Source organism: Dendropsophus ebraccatus, unplaced genomic scaffold (genome assembly GCF_027789765.1).
Source record: "Dendropsophus ebraccatus isolate aDenEbr1 unplaced genomic scaffold, aDenEbr1.pat pat_scaffold_809_ctg1, whole genome shotgun sequence".
NCBI classification, from domain to species: domain Eukaryota; kingdom Metazoa; phylum Chordata; class Amphibia; order Anura; family Hylidae; genus Dendropsophus; species Dendropsophus ebraccatus.
In genome coordinates, this window is record NW_027210408.1 from 1 (window position 1) to 12,734 (window position 12,734).

General features: G+C 43.5%; 1 long non-coding RNA gene across 1 annotated transcript; it reads right to left on the minus strand.

Annotated features, from left to right (window-relative positions):
* Positions 1–5,615: 5,615 nt before the first annotated feature.
* On the minus strand, positions 5,616–6,825 carry LOC138780348 (uncharacterized). Its single transcript, XR_011361227.1, has 4 exons — positions 6,767–6,825; positions 6,398–6,430; positions 6,073–6,120; positions 5,616–5,837 (listed from the first exon to the last, which is right to left on the minus strand). It is a non-coding gene; the product is annotated as an uncharacterized lncRNA (long non-coding RNA).
* Between the last annotated feature and the right edge of the window lie 5,909 nt (positions 6,826–12,734).

Consider the following 12,734-nt stretch of genomic DNA (forward strand, 5'->3'; position numbering starts at 1 on the left):
AAGAACAAATTTTGTTTAAATGTGAAGCCTTCGTCCAGGGACAGTGTAGTCTGTATATTCCTCTTGTAAAAGGAGGCTATCTAGTTTACACCTCGAGACCAGTTTTCTTTTTCTCAAACCACAGAGAGTCAATGTGTTAACATCATTGTAATAGAAAAGCCTCTAACATGGCGTACTAGTGCCGTATCTGTCCCCGTTTTAACTTTGCTAATGTGCTTGCATATGCCTCGGCGTAACTCTGAATGGTTTTCCTTACATATATTTTGGGGCAGGTGCACATTGCCTGTAGATGGCCCTTTGCTTTTGCAGTTCACCTGGTCAATAGTTTGATTGTTCTGCCATTTGCTGGGCTCAAAATTAATTTCTATGGGGTAAAAAGAAAAGGAAAACTGTTCACAGAGGGGCTTTCACTTTACTGTAAGAGTGATGTTGTTCCTTCTACTTTTGTTGGTAAAATAGCTGTGGACTAAACTGTCCTTGAGGTGTCCAGAAGAAATTCACCCTTTCCCCTATTCACAGGATAGAGGAAAGTAGGAGTCGGGGGCGGGGGGTGGGGGGGGGGGTTGGTGTCCGACCTTTGTACTCCCCTCCGATCTCCATATCGGCCTTGCCGGCTCTGTTATGAATAGTGTTGCTTGTATAGCGTGCGACCTGCGCTCAATTCTTTCCTATTGGGCGATGGCAAGAGCCGAGTACGCTGGAAGAGCGCTGTACTTGGCTCTTTCCAATCAACTCCATAGGAACAGCCAGCGGCCAATTTCGGAGGCATTACAAAAGTGCCTTGTATATATATACTGTAAAGTACTCTCACTTATAGTGCCTTGTGCCTCAGTGACCGGATTGCAACCACTAAACTATCTCACAAGCTGCAACTGCAAAAGTGCCTTGTGCTTAAAGAGGATGTACCACCAGGTACATCCTCTTTAACCTGAACCCAGGGATCGAACGGCACCGTCAAGGGGAAGCCGGTGCCGCGGTCCGTTTTTCGGACCGCGGCCCAGTTCCCGTGCACAGCGCCGTTCTATGCACCAGAACCGGCCGATGCTCAAGCACTGGAGGTAGGCCGGCCCGCCCTCAGTGGGAGGGAATTCCCGCCCCTGTATGACGCAGCTCCCTTAGAATGAATGGAGCCGCGTCATACAGGGGAGGGAATTCCCTCCCACTGGGGGCGGGCCGGCCTACCTTCAGTGCTTGAGCATCGGCCGGTTCTGGTGCATAGAACGGCGCTGTGCACGGGAACTGGGCCGCGGTCCGAAAAATGGACCACGGCACCGACTTCCCCGTGACGGCGCCGTTCGATCCCTGGGTTTAGATTAAAGAGGACCTGGTGGTACATCCTCTTTAAAAGCAGCAAAAAAGACAAATGTGCAACCAGCGATCAGCAGCAGCTCCGTACTTGCTTATAAGATCCCACTGCACTGCAAAAGAAATGTACCTTAGGCTGGGTTCACACTACGTTTTTGCAATCAGTTATTTTCATCCGTTTTCTTGCAAAAACAAAACAAAAACGAATGCATTTGTGTGCACCCGTTTTGAAACGTTTTTCCATTGACTTTCATTTAAAAAAAAAAAAAAATGATCCGTTAACTTCATTTTTGTGTCCGTTAAAAAAAGGATTTTTTTTTTTTTTATATATATATATATAATGGAGTCAATGAAAAACGGATTAAAATGGATGCACACAATTGCATCCTTTTTTTCATCCGTTTTTTTTGTTTTTGTTTCGTTTTTTGCAAAAATGCTTAATGCTCACACTGTCTGCATTGTTACTCTTATATGTTCACAGGCCCAAGTTGGGGAGCACAATACTTTGCCTTGCCCTGGGTGCTGACAACCCATGATGCACCGCTGCCCGGAAATATTGCTTTGTATTTAGCCGATACCTATTGGTTTAATAGTCCAGCCGATACCATCCACTAATGTTTCTCTCAGCTACGGGCACCATCGTACATGATGCGCTGACACTGTGTTGTGTGTGATGGCACACAGAGCTCCTGCATTAACACACTTTGCCCTGTTTTTAGCCCATGATTCCCATACGGTGAATCCGGCAGCCCTACCTCAGCGCTGGCTCTGCCTCCATTACACTTGTCCACATGAAGAACCTTTCCTCTTCCTACTCGCAGACAGGTACCGGGCTATCTCCCGCCCGCAGACAACACTGAAGGGTGTCATCCAGACCCATTCATTAAAGGTGAAGTCCCAGGACATTAAAAAAAACCGAGGGGTGGGGAGTTGCGGAAACATAATAAACCGACTATACTTACCCTAGTCCACCATAGGGTCCCTGGGTCCATCTAACAGCCGCTGGGTTCTTGCAGCTCTTCCAGTTACAACGTCATGTGCCCGGCTGAGCAATTGCCCCTCAAGCCAGTCAGTGACTGGGGAAGGACACCGCTCAGCCTAGCCGTCAGGTTGCAGCTGGAAGTTCCAGGTACTTGACGTGCTTGGATTCCAGGAGAAAATAACAGCCAGGGCACAGCTCAGTGAGACGGGTACTGGTAAGTATACACCGTTTATTAAGTTCCTGCACCCCTGCCTGCCTTGCTTTTTTATTTTCATGTGACTTCCCTTTTAGTTCACTCCAGTTAAACTTTTCCTGTAGATTCAGAGAATTTATCTACTGTGTATAGCTCCGTAAGACTTGGAACCATTATCTATGTTCTAGTTGACTCGACTGTCTATTAAAAATCCCTCCTGCCCACATAGGCAATTTTGGATTTTCAGTCACCTGGGAAAGTAGGGTTACGCTTCCTGTAGGCCTGCATTGGCTGCTATAATTAGTGTTGATTAACAGTTGAATTAATACTATGTAACGTACATACACACATACAGATAAAGGTGTCATGTGTCTTAAACAGTCTTCTCCATGGGGCACTGTCCACAAGGTTACTAAAGTGAATGGTCTCTAAGTCTTGATCCTGATGAAATAAAATGATGGAGGTGTTCTCTGGGTGGGCAGATGTGTGGTTTTATGACTTTGCAATATGTAATAAATATATAAGTCCAAAGCAAAATAAGTGACACCAAAGCAGCAAAATAAAGACATGACCATTGTATTAGGTGTCAAATGATCATAATTTTATTTTAAATTATATGACACCAAAAAAGACCCCCGACTCACAATGAGTCACCCTCCAGCACTCAGGCGAGGAAAAACCCCCTGTGGGGGAAACCTCGAGGGAGCCATGGCTGGAGAGTTGCCCCTCCTCTGGGCTTAGAGGGTAAACCTAATTAAACATAGTTTGAGAATCAGATAAGGGCAGCATAACCTGGAGCAGGGGCTCCATCACTGGTTCAGGTTGATCAGGTGCTAATACCAACTCTACCACTGACAGCATAGATGGGTGAGTAGCTCTATCACTCTTGTCCCATCTGACACCAATGAATCTTGATGATAAATTCACCTCACTTGCTTCTAGATGTTACTGCTGCCTCCTGTAGACTCTTGTCTCTCACTCTAGGTGTTAAGGGAGTCTCTTCCTCTAGAAACTGAAAAAAAAAAAGGCTTCCCCCAACCCGGAGGGTCGATATTAAAGGGTGCTTCCCCCCCCATATGAGGCAAATAAATCCTCCTGATGTTATGGGCCCCTAATTTGCCTCTAGATGTTAAAAAGGGGTTCTGGGAGCTGAAAAGATATTTCCTTTCCACCATTACCAGCATCTTACTTCCAGTTTGATCACATCTCATTCCACATCTTCTGACCTGGCAAAGGTCTGAGACAGTAGATCAGGTACTATGGTGTGATCACCACATGTGGTGAAACTCACCGCCAGCAGTGGTCAATGTACGCACAATGCTTTGATGACATCTGCAACATTGTATGTACATTGACCGCCACTGGTTCCACCCACATGCGACAATCACAACAAAGTACCTGGCCCACTGTCTCAGGCCGCCTCCGTTTTGCCAGGTAAGAAGGTGCTGGTGTGAGAGGAATCAAACCAGAAGTGAGATGGCGGCGAGGGAGGAAATGCCTTTTTAGTTACCTGGATAACCCCTTTAAGGGCACCTCCTCCACCCTCTAGGTGTTATGAGAGTGTATTCCTCCTAGTGTTGATGGTAATGGGGGCTCCTCCTTCCCCCTGTATGAGGCAAATAAATCCTCCTGATGTTATGGGCCCTGATTTGCCTCCTGATGTTAAAAACGAGTTATCTAAGGAGCTAAAAAGACATTTCCTTTCCACCATAACCAGCATCTCACTTCCAGTTCGGACTCATCTCATTCCATCATCTTCTGACCTGGCAAAGGTCTGAGAGAGTAGATCAGGTACTATGGTGAGATCACCACACGTGGGTGAAACTCACCGCCAGCAGTGGTCAATGTACGCACAATGCTGTGATGACATCTGCAAAATTGTTTGTACATTGACCGCCACTGGTTCCACCCGCATGCGACAATCACAACAAAGTACCTGGCCCACTGTCTCAGGCCGCCTCCGTTTTGCCAGGTAAGAAGGTGCTGGTGTGAGAGGAGACCAAACCAGAAGTGAGATGGCGGCGAGGGAGGAAATCCCTTTTTAGTTACCTGGATAACCCCTTTAAGGGCAACCTCCTCCAGACCCTCTAGGTGTTAAAAGAGTGTATTCCTCCTAGTGTTGATGGTAATGGGGGCTCCTCCTTCCCCCGTATGAGGCAAATAAATCCTCTGATGTTATGGCCCTGATTTGCCTCCTGATGTTGAAAGGGTTATCTGGGGAGCTGAAAAGGTATTTCCTTTCCACCATAACCAGCATCTCACTTCTAGTTCGATCACATCTCATTCCAACATCTTCTGACCTGGCAAAGGTCTGAGACAGTAGATCAGGTACTATGGTGTGATCACCACATGTGGGTGAAACTCACCGCCAGCAGTGGTCAATGTACGCACAATGCGGTGATGACATCGGCAAAATTGTTTGTACATTGACCGCCACTGGTTCCACCCGCATGCAACAATCACAACAAAGTACCTGGCCCACTGTCTCAGGCCGCCTCCGTTTTGCCAGGTAAGAAGGTGCTGGTGTGAAAGGAGACCAAACCAGAAGTGAGATGGCGGCGAGGGAGGAAATGCCTTTTTAGTTACCTGGATAACCCCTTTAAGGGCACCTCCTCCAGACCCTCTAGGTGTTAAAAGAGTGTATTCCTCCTATTTCTAATGGTAATGGGGGCTCCTCCTTCCCCCGTATGAGGCAAATAAATCCTCCTGATGTTATGGGCCCCTAATTTGCCTCTTGATGTTAAAAAAGGGTTATCTGGGGAGCTGAAAAGACATTTCCTTTCCTCCATTACCAGCATCTCACCTCTAGTTCGGACTCATCTCATTCCAACATCTTCTGACCTGGCAAAGGTCTGAAACAGTAGATCAGGTACTATGGTGAGATCACCACATGTGGGTGAAACTCACCGCCAGCAGTGGTCAATGTACGCACAATGCGGTGATGACATCGGCAAAATTGTATGTACATTGACCGCCACTGGTTCCACCCGCATGCGACAATCACAACAAAGTACCTGGCCCACTGTCTCAGGCCGCCTCCGTTTTGCCAGGTAAGAAGGTGCTGGTGTGAGAGGAGACCAAACCAGAAGTGAGATGGCGGCGAGGGAAGGAAATGCCTTTTTAGTACCTGGATAACCCCTTTAAGGGCACCTCCTCCTTACACTCTAGGTGTTAAGAAAGTGTATTCCTCCTATTTCTGATGGAAAATGGGGGAACCTCCTCCCCCCCATGTGAGGTAAATGATTCCTCCTGTTCTTACTGGCGCCTCATTTACCCCTTGATGTTCCGGACGCCTCCTCCTCCAGACAGCTCCAGATGGTCGGGTGTCTTCTCCTCACACTGGCGGCGCGGTGTTATCTAGATAGGATATATAACAAGCCATGTTTTAACAGAATAAAGATATGATGAACATTGTTAATAATCACAGGTTACATATATATATATATATATGTATATATATATATATATAATATATATTATATATATATATATATATATATATATATATAAATATATATCCTTTTATCCTGACTGGATAAAATATAGTCAGAATAAAAGTGATCTGAGGTGTGATGGGATTTTGGTTACTCACCTTTACTCCTCCTTGGTGGCGCAGCAGCAGCAGAACAGCGCCCGCAGTCTATAAGGGAAAGAGAAAAACCAGCATGACTTTCCTGAGATCAGACCCATCAGCAGTGATGGGGAATAGACATTACACTGGAGAGAGGGGACTCAGTGCTATCCTAGTGGGTGTGATACAGGCGGCACCATGTCACTTGTATGTCTGTATTATGTACATGAGGCCTTTCGTGGTTATTATATGTGACTGATAATATAATATATAGTGATGACATGAGGATATACAGTGCAGCAATAGAGGTGTGTTATCATGTAAGTGTATCATCCCTTATATTTACCTGGATAAGATGGATCTCCTTCTGCTGCTGCTTCTGCCAAGGAGAAATGACCAAGAAATGGAGGGAAATCAATGGTTAGTGTAAGGAAACCAGAATTGCTGAGCACATTATATAGAAACAATATAAAGGAAATGTATTCTTTTAGCTGGGCCATCAGCTCCTGCAGCTACATGTATTATAGTCAGGTCTAGTTCTATCCTTCCAGCATTTATTACCAGCTCTATTCACTCCTGCAGTAATATAATATTCAACATTACCCACAATAGAAATTAAATCCACCTCCAAATAGAGCGCCCCCTGTCCTCTCTATACAGGATGGTAAATAACAGTTTCTTGTATTCACAATGTTAATCAGTTTTGTTTCATTACCTGGGGATCTCCTCGGTGGTCGCCTCTTCCTCCTCGTCCTGCTCTTCTTCTCTGTGTATAGAATGTAAACCATCTCATATATAAATATATTATTTATAACACATTATTTGGTTTATTGTAAAGAAAGTGTTTGCAAAGGTAATGGATTGAGCTGTACATTGCTGTATGTATTTACCATGATAGTACTATATATGTCGGGAACGGACAGAAAAAAACAACATGTATTCACAATACTCTAAGCTTTGTTTCATTACCTGGGGATCTCCTCGGTGGTCACTTCATCCTCTTCTTCCTCTTCTCTGTGTATAGAAAGTAAACCATGTCATAAATAAATATATCATTATATTACAGATTATATAGTTTATTGTAAAGAAAGTGATTGCAAAGGTAATGGTGGAGCTGTACATTGCTGTATGCATTGACCATAGTGTTACTATATATGTCGGGTACGACCAACTAAAGTATGAAGTGTATGCGGACCCTAATGGCTATCTCACAGTGTCAGCAGTTTGGTATGTGAATAAATGCTGTTAAAATAAATGGAAAAATATGATGCTATGTCTAACTAGAGCGCCCCCTATCCTGTCCTCCTGCAGCTCCTCTCTCTATACTGGATGGTGAAAAAATAAATATGTATTTACAACACTATAAGCTTTGAGCCCTCACCTGGGGATGTCCGCCGCCTCGTCCTCATCCGCGTCTTCGTCAACTTCACTGAATATAGAATATAAACCAGCTCATATTTATACATATATAAAGATCTATTAAGACCGGTGTATGCCCAGGGGCGCACATTGGCAAATCTGCTCCGTAGTTTTTGGGGATATGTGACTACACAGAGTTTTGGATGGGGAACTCTGATCTCCATGGACTCATATTGTTATCCCACATAATGTAGATGATTTTATCTCTTCTTCATACTTACATGATGGTCTGCAGGTTAGGGTGCCAGGTGCGTAGTGGAAACCGGCCCTTCCTGTAACAGAGAACATAGGTTTGGTTAGGATGATTGTTACTTTGTCCCATTTGAAACTTTCAGAAAATGCTATTTATTGTGATGTCTCAATAAGAACATGAATTCCACTAATGATATTTATTAACCCCTTGTCGTCACTGCCAGTTGTCTCCCTAACACCGTTGCCCTTTTTTTAAAATTTGAAATGAATAACTTTTTATGGCAGTAACTTTTTTGCATCTAAGTGATTCTGACATTATGTTCCATGACACATCAAGTGTTATGTTAGTGGCAATTATTTTTTTTTTTTTGTAAATAAAAGTTCTAAAATTTCTTGAACACATAGGATTTTAGTTGAAATTCTCTACTTGCCTGATAAATTAATTATTATTGATAATTTACAGAATAGTTACCTTATGTTGGCAACATTTATTAATTAATCTTTTATTTTGTTTAGAACGTTTAAGAGCTAATATATTTAGTAGCAGTTTTCCATATTTCTATGAAAATTAAAAAATATTTTGAAACCACCCTTTTTCTAAACCTGCACCCCCTCCTGAGGAAATAAAATTCAAATCAACTTGTGCCAAAATTTATTTAAAATTTTTATTTTTATTTTCTCATTTTCTATTTTTAATAGTTTTTCTTTCTGTAACATAGCAGCCGATGTTGGCAGAGAACTGCAACTCTATACTCATTCCCTGATTCTGAAGTTTGAGAAATCTGTTAATAGCGTCTCTAGGGCTCAACATGTCTGACACATAGGTCTTCCACACCAAGGAGCACCAAGTGAATTTAGGGGTCCCCCTTTATTAGGATATTATATAGGCCTCATATCAATTTACAGAGGACTTGGGGTGCTAACATATTTTTGTGTGGAAAAAAAGATTATTTTTTTTTTGGTGCATTCTAGGCCACATTTGATCGTTTTTTATTCTATTCTTTTATGTGGTGAAGCAAGTAACAAACAAACAAAAACAAACTATGATAAAAATGATTTATTTGATGTCATTGCTGTTTTTTGGTGTAGTGTTATTACCTGAACATCCATGGCGCATCCATGACCTTCATCTTCCACCTATTACATGACAAAAAAAATTGCATATTATAAAGGAAATATTAGTCAGTCCTCCAAGTGCCGCATATTGGGGGAGATTTTATAGAAACTGGTAAATTAGAAATCCACTGCCCAGATTTATTAAAACAGATGGTCTGACTATAAAAGCGCTCTTAGCACTTGGTATTTGGGTTCGAATATTTGAAAAATTTGCGTAAAATCTTGGTTAAACTATGTTTAACGTACAATATGTGAGTGCACCTATAAAAATATCTTCTTACTTTTCTTATATTAAACCAATGGACATTTTTTAACATATCCAAGGTGATGTTGCTAGGCATCCCTTCTGTGTACCTGAGAAAGTGTCCTAAAGGCGTGGCTTAACCTCTAAAGTGCCACCGCTCCGATTCCCTCCTGCCTTTCCCCTATCAACTTGACTGATTGTTTTGGCTTGGCCGTCAGTCATGATGATAGAGGAGACTAGTTGAGACAAAGGGCCATGTTACACGGACCGATCAGCAATGTAACTGAGCGCTGACCTGCTAGATCATCACTCATTTACTGAGCCTATTACGCGCCTCAATAATCGTGCAGCAAGGCATCTTTGGCGATGTCCATGCAGTCTTTGCCTTTAGTGTAAAACAGCAAAGTATATACATACCCTTCCACACTCCCCGGTGCTTCTGCTCGCTGCCCGGTATCTTCCTGGCTGCTGCTGCTGCTGCTGTCAGGAAGATACCGAGGAGCAGGCAGAAGCACCAGGGAGCGTGGAGCAGAGGCTTGTTGGTTTTAGACGAGACCCCCTACAAACATGTCTTTGTGACTGATGTAACTATAATATTACTGTCACATATATTACCATGAGATACTTACACCCAGTTCTCGAACTCCTCCCTGATCTTTTCATCCCTGTTAGGAAAAGAATAGAGAAGATAGTGAAAACCTAACACACATCAGACACATCAGTTTTCTAGGAGAACTTTATCAATAAGAAGACAATTTAGGCATTCTCGCCATGATCGGTGTCTATAGGGGAGGAATTATAGGGTCACACAAGTTTTATCTTTTAATTTTACATTTAAAGAAAATGCTGCAAAAGTTTTCTAGAAAAAATGCAAGCAAAAGCAATCAAAAATGTTTCTTTCAAATCAGCTGGTGACATGGATTTGTAATTTACTTCTATTAAAAATCTCAAGTCTTCCAGTACTTATCAGCTGCTGTATGTCCAGCATGAAGTGGTGTATTCTTTCCAGTCTGGTGAGCAGGAGAGGTTTTCTATGGGGATTTGCTGCTTCTCTGGACAGTTCCCGTCCCAGACAGAGGTGACATCAGAGAGCACTGTGTCAGACAGGAAAGAATACACCACTTCCTGCAGGACATACAGCAGCTGATACCTACTTGAAGAGTTTTTTTTAATAGAAATAAATTACTAATCCTTTAAAAAAAAAAACTAATAACTTAAAAGAACACTAATTTTTGTAGGCTTGTTGTTACTAGCCTCTCTCCCTGTCAATCATTCTGCCGAGCACGCTGACAGGCAGACAGCGGTGACTAGATATGGGCACCCAGATGACTACCTCCCTGTCTCTGCCTGCTGCGCGCTCTAGTAGTAAAACCTCTTTTTCTCCGATATACAGCTTCTGCTGCAGCCACGGCCGGTACTTGCCCAGGCTGCTCAGGAGCTGTATACAGTGCTCCAGGGAACCATATCAGCCCAATTGTACTGATTGGTTCCCTTTAAGACGAGACCACCCTGCAAACATGTCTTTGTGACTGATATAACTATTATATTATTATATTTTACTATGAGGTACTTACTCTGAATCCTCTTCCTCTTCCTCCTCGGGGCCTTCATCGCTCCTGTTAGTGATAGAATAGAGAAGATAGTGAGAACCTAACACACATTACAGACAGCAGTTTTCTGGCAGAACTTTATCAATAAGAAGACAGTTTATATAGAGGCATCCTGGCGCTGATCGGGGTCTATAGGGGAGGAATTATAGGGTCACACAAGTTTTACATTTTTAGTTTTACATTTAAAACAAAATGCTACAAAGTTTGCTTAAAAAAAGCAAATAATGTGGAATTAAAGGGGTAGTTCAGCAAACATTTTTTCTTTCAAATGAACTGGTGCCAGAGATTTGTAATTTACTTCCATTAAAAATCTCAAGTCTTCCAGTACTTATCAGCTGCTGTATGTCCAGCATGAAGTGGTGTATTCATTCCAGTCTGGTGAGGCAGGAGAGGTTTTCTATGGGGATTTGCTGCTTCTCTGACAGTTCCTGTCACAGACAGAGGTGGCATCAGAGAGCAATGTGTCAGACTGGAAAGAATACACCACCTCCTGCAGGGCATACAGCAGCTGATATGTACTGGAGCTTTTTTAATAGAAGTAAAATACAAATTTTTGGCACTTTTTTGCTGAACTATTCCATTAAAAAAAACTCTGAATAGTAAACAAGTCTTTGTGACTGATATAACTATTATATTATTATATTTTACTATGAGATACTTACTCCGAAACCTCCATCTCCTCCTCCTCGGGGTCTTCCTCGCTGCTGTTAGGGATAGAATAGAGAAGATAGTGAAAATCTAACACACATTACAGACATCAGTTTTCTGGCAGAACTTTATCAATAAGAAGAAAGTTTATACAGAGGCATCCTGGCGCTGATCGGTGTCTATAGGGGAGGAATTATAGGGTCACACAAGTTACATTTTCAGTAAAGATTTACTAACCTGGAATCCGATCCTCCATCTGAAGAAAAAAAAATAGAAAAGTGTTAGTTTTCAATATGTCTTTAAACCTCATGATGTAACTTTCACAATGTTTCACAGCAATGGGGTAGGGGACTGGTGTGATATATGTGATGAGATGTTAGACATGAAATCTATGGAGGTGATGTTATAAAGAGGTAAAACTCACCCTCGACGTCATCCTGTGCAGCCTGAAATAGGAAATATAGAGAATAAGCAGAAGACATTGGTATATTGCCGAGCATGAAACGTCTGTGTAGCTATGTGCTTGTTGTCTGCTATGGCCATAGAAATAATTGATATCTCAATTATATCCTGCCGTTCTCATTGACTTCAATGCTGTTTTCAATGCAACAATGGCCGTTGTTCGTACAATGTGTGAACATGGCCTAAAAGTCTAAAATAATAAAGCATATTATTTTCCTTACACATTCATCAGCCGTCGGCCGTGCATCGTTATTACACGTAGCAATGTGCAGTCGCCGGACAATGTTTTTAGGTTAGGACCAAAAGAAACAATCAGTCCATGATTATTGTCATCAGCTGATTGCAGCTGCCCCTCCACGCCACGGGGCTCTCCTCTGCCAGTCTCCCTGACCTCCCAGTACCTGTCCCCAGGCCGCCCGCCACCCTTCTTGAGCCCCATCCGGCGTTGGTCTGGCATAGCATACACCGGCCGCGACTGCTGCTTCTCCTCTACAGGGTTCACCTCCACCGACCTTCCCGACCTCCTGGGACCTGTCACCAGGCACCTGCCGTCCTCCTCCAATGCCCGCTGCGGTTCCAAATTCAAGTAGCACCACCAAGTAGCCAGCGCTACTGCCTCTCTCTCTTTGCTGTGGCTGCGGGGAACACCTGTTTAGAGTGGGGATTACCCTGAGGGGAATCCCGCTCCTAACGGGTGTTCCCTGCAACAGAGGCAGAGAGAGAGGCAATAGCTATCTCTGTTTAATTTTGGTGTCGCTACTTGATTTTGGCACTGCAGCAGGCATTGGAGGAGGATGGCAGGGGCTTGGTGAGAGGTCCAAGGAGGTCAGGAAGGCCAGTGGAGGTGAGCCCTGTCAGGGAGAAGCTTCGGCCAGTATATGCTCCACCAGGGGGCTGCCGGACCAGAGAGTGGGGATGGGGCTCAAGGAGGGTGGTGGGCGTCCTGGGTATCAGGACGTCGGGGAGATTGGTGGAGAAGAGCCTTGTGGCGG